This window comes from Elephas maximus, chromosome 14, assembly GCF_024166365.1.
Source record: "Elephas maximus indicus isolate mEleMax1 chromosome 14, mEleMax1 primary haplotype, whole genome shotgun sequence".
NCBI lineage: Eukaryota > Metazoa > Chordata > Mammalia > Proboscidea > Elephantidae > Elephas > Elephas maximus.
In genome coordinates, this window is record NC_064832.1 from 24,726,495 (window position 1) to 24,730,758 (window position 4,264).

General features: G+C 55.0%; 1 pseudogene; it reads left to right on the plus strand.

Annotated features, from left to right (window-relative positions):
- Positions 1–611: 611 nt before the first annotated feature.
- On the plus strand, positions 612–3,735 carry LOC126057982 (Hermansky-Pudlak syndrome 6 protein-like; annotated as a pseudogene).
- Positions 3,736–4,264: the final 529 nt, after the last annotated feature.

Consider the following 4,264-nt stretch of genomic DNA (forward strand, 5'->3'; position numbering starts at 1 on the left):
TTGCCAGCAAACTGTTGGTTTTGATGAATTGTTGATATAGTAAAACGGTTTGATGCACTAGTCATTGGAGCAGCCAGACTGCCTGCCTTTGATATCCCACCTCTATCGTTCAATAGCTGTGTGATCTTGGTCAAGTAACTTAATCTCTCTGTGCCTCATCTTCCACATCTGTAAAAGGGGGAGGGGTTCTTGTCACACAGTAAGTGCTATGGAAGTGTTAGTTTTTATTTCCACTAATTGTCATCTTCATGAGGTTGAGAATTTCTATTTCGTTCATCACTGTCTACTTAGAGCCAGGCACATAGTAGGTGCTTCATAAAAATGTCATGACTAAATGAATGAATAAATTGGGGTGAGAAAGCGAGGCTTGGAGACAGAGAAAAGCCTTGGGAGAGGGACACTCTCAGTCTCGGGATCCAGGCGTAAAGCCGTGCAAGCCTTGAGCTAGCCTGGTGGCCCTGGGGTGCGGATGGGGGTGGGGGGAATCTATGTCCCAGCCGCCTCGGCTCACCTGACTTTACCAGGGACAGAAGTCTCACCCCGCTCTCCACCTCCCCTGAAACCCCAGGCCGAGAGCCAGGCTTCGCCCCACGGGGCAGTTGGTGCTGGTCATGCTGGGCGGCACCACGAAGCATGCAGGGACTCTGCCCCTGCTCAGACCTCAGCGACTTCAGCGGCTGGCCCTCCTCTGGGAATTGCTGGCTGGGGACCCAGCGGTTCGAGTCTGCAGCAGCCCAGAAGATGGCCACCTGCCGCTGCTGCTGCTAAGACAGGGAGCAAAGGCCCTGAGATGAGAAGGTGCCTGTTTGAGGAATAGCAAAGAGACTGCTGTGGTTAAAGAAGCAAGTAAAAGAGAAATAGGGTATACTATCAGGGAGGTAATAGGGGGTTGAGTGTGGACCCTAGAGCCTAAGTAAAACAGAGAACAAAAGGGCCTCCAAATCTGCAAACAAAGTAACAAGAAATGGGCCAGGGCACAGAAACAAAGCCATTCCCCAGAAGGATGGGGCAGGGTATCTAAAAAGAGTCCACAAACGTCTTTACAGTTGCCTTACAGAAGTAGCTGGGGAAAACCAGGCCCAGGGACATGCGCAAACATTCACCTGTGACCGCTGTGTGACCTTCCACCACGGGCAATGAGGGACTACCGCCCCAGTCCGGGAATCAAACCCAGGGAAGGAGAGACTGCGCAGGCAAGACACCCCATAATAAGTCCTGCTACGAATCCCAGAGGCCTCCAGGACAGGAGCCATCTTGGAAAGCTGCTGCTAGCACCTTAGTTAACATATCCCTGCCTGTGTCTATGAATAAACATGAATCATTCCCCAGCCAAGAACTTTTAAAAACTTGGGCCCATCTTTTGTTCTGTGAGAAAGGGGCAAGCTTTGCTCTAGGCCCTCCTCGTCTCCACTTGCAAACCTCTTCAATAAAGCTTTGCTTGTGTGGAAAACTAGGTGCCTTACCTGCTCATTCTTAACCAGTAAGAGGCAAGAACCTTATTCCGGTAACATTGCCACCCCCAGAAGCCCCAGCCCCGCAGTTGCTGGTGGCAGTGCGTGGGCCTGCAGCAGAGCTGGAGCGTGCTTGGCCACCTGGCCACCCCCCACCATTAGATGCCTTCTTCCTACTGAGGCCGGCTGGGCAGGGGCTGGTCCTAGTCTGGGGGAGTGGTCTGGCTGAGGTGCGGGGTGTAGGGGTGGGGCCTGGCTGAAAGCTGCTGCAAAGCACCAAGCTGTGTCCAAGGGGGGGGGGGCTCGCGTGGTGGCTGTGGCAGCGCCCAGAGGGCAACTGGTGTGGTGTGAGGAGTGTCAGGCCGGCCCACAGCCACTTTCAGCCACCGTGTGGGCGTCCGAGCCCTGGATCCCAGTGGGGAGGCAGTCCCCACCCTGGGACCAACACACATCCTGCTGCACCGCTGCCCCTCTTCTGGGCTGCTGGCCTCCGGTAGGGACCTCTTCCTGGTACCCACTGCCACCACCTGGCCCGGGGTGGCCCACATTCTGCTCATCTGGAGCCCAGGCAAGGGAAAGGTGATGGTGCCCACAGTAAGAGCCTGCATCCTGGATGAGGAGATACATGGGACTTCCGGATCCTGCTCTGAGGCCTTCCTGGGCTATTGTCTCCCAAGCAGCCACTGACTGTACATACTTGGGCCCCAACCCCCCAGGGCCTGTTGTTACTTGATTTCAGGGGCACTGTGAGCCTGGTGCATTCCCACGGTGGTACCCGGCCTGTGGGAACCCTGCATGAGGCACCTGTAGGCCCACAGAGGCCTGCAGCACTGGGAACATTTCACTGCATCCTGGCCTGTGTGCTGGGCTCCACCTTGGACATGGGCAGTGGGCAACTGCTGAGAGGAAGGTCCTAAGTACAGACCTAGTGCATCTGCTGGAGTCCCCAACCCCTGGCTTAGAAGATGAGGAAGAGCTGGAGGTCTGGGGGGGTTCTTCGTTTGTTTTTACCAGTGGGTCTGTTTCCAGTGGGCTGGGAAGCCCCACAGGGCCTTGAGCTGCCTTCAGCTGAGGACCTGGTGTTTGAGGAGGCCTGTGGGTACTACCAGTGGTGGGGCCTGCGGGGCACCCAGCTTACACCAGAGGAACTGAGACATAACAGCACCTTCAGGGCGCCTCAGGCCCTGGCCACCATCCTCCAGGGCCATCTCCCCCCATCTGTACTGTTGAACACACTGAGGGCCAAGCCTCGGGATTACTGGGGCTTGGAGCAGCTCAAGGCCCAGCTGGTGGCTGGGGATGATGAGGAGGCTTCCTGGACTGAGCTAGCAGAGCTCAAAGTGGCACACCTGCTGAGGACCAAGCTGATAGAAGACCAGCCGGCCTAGCCTAACACAATTTTCCAAGCCCTTCCTACGCTGCCTGGGGCGCCACCCATAAGGCCTTGCAGCTCCAGCCAGATAGGGATGGTAGGCTGAGGTCCCAAGCTCCCCCTAATGTGTGGAAGAAGGTGCTTGGGGGAACAGCAGCTGAAAAGGAGCAACCCAATGGGGTATTGCCCCCCTTTGAACTCTTGTGCCAGTGCCTATGCAGGCTGGGGCCATGATGGCTGACACCCTTTGTGGAGCTGGCACAGCAGCCGGCTGGGCCAGGCTGAGGGGGCAGGGAGCCCAGGGCTGCCCCTGTGTTGCTGAGCCCTGGCAGTGCTAGGTGAGGAGGGGGCCAGACTTGAGGCACTGGAGCTGGAGCTGCTCTTGAGCAGTGGGTGGCCCAAGGCCATGCTCCAGGCTGTGGGGCAACGGGTACAAAAGGAGCAATGGGAGCGGGATCTGGAGGCCAGCCTGGCCCTTGGCCCCTCCAGCCCCCTGCTTCGAAGTGAGATCTTCAAACTGCTGCTGGCCTGATTTGCCCGACACTGCTGGCTTGACAGATGCTTCCCCCTCCTTTGCCACCTGTGTCCGCCAGACGTGGCTTCAGCTGAGCTCCTGCTTCTACTGTGGACACACTTGCCAGATGAGGGGGGCCTCCCACCCTATTCCCTGAGCCTGGGGCAGAATCCACTCTCAATGTGGGCTTGCTCAGAACCCTGCTGGAGCAGACTGGGGCTCAAGGGCGGCCTTCGGGGTCAGTTCCAAGCCTCTATGAGGACATTCTACGGGACCCAGGCACTCCACCCCCTGCCCCACCTGAGGGACCTATGACTACCCTCCAGGCAGCAGACCACCCAGGCCTAGAGGCCTGGGCACCATCTGGACAGGGCTTCTGTGTGACTGACACAAACTGAAAATCATTTCTTGGACACACTGATCAGGGAAATATGCCTAGGAATTGGAGGGGGGCAGGGTGGGACCTCTGTGCGCAATACTTTTCTTTCTTCTGGAGCAATTTTAAATATATACACGTTTGTGTGTTTTGGAACAATTTGAAGGTCTTCAAAGTTTGTGGTTATAGAAGGAATGGTTGAATCTGGATCTATTGGCTAAGGTGGCCACTCCCAATAATGATAATAATTAACATTTATGAGCATTTGCTGTATGCCAGACACTCAACTGATCTTTATGTAATCCTCCATTTAATGCTTCGAATAACCCCGTGAGAAATGTACTAATATTATCCCCATTTTATAGGTAAGGAAAAAGAGGTTTAAAAAGATTCAAGTGTCTTGACCAAGACTTGTACACCAATGTTCATTGCAACACTATTCACAATAGCCAAAAGGTGGAAATAACCTAAATGCCCATCAACAGATGAATGGATAAACAAAATGTGATACATACATACAATGGAATACTACTCAGGCAGAAGGAGAAATG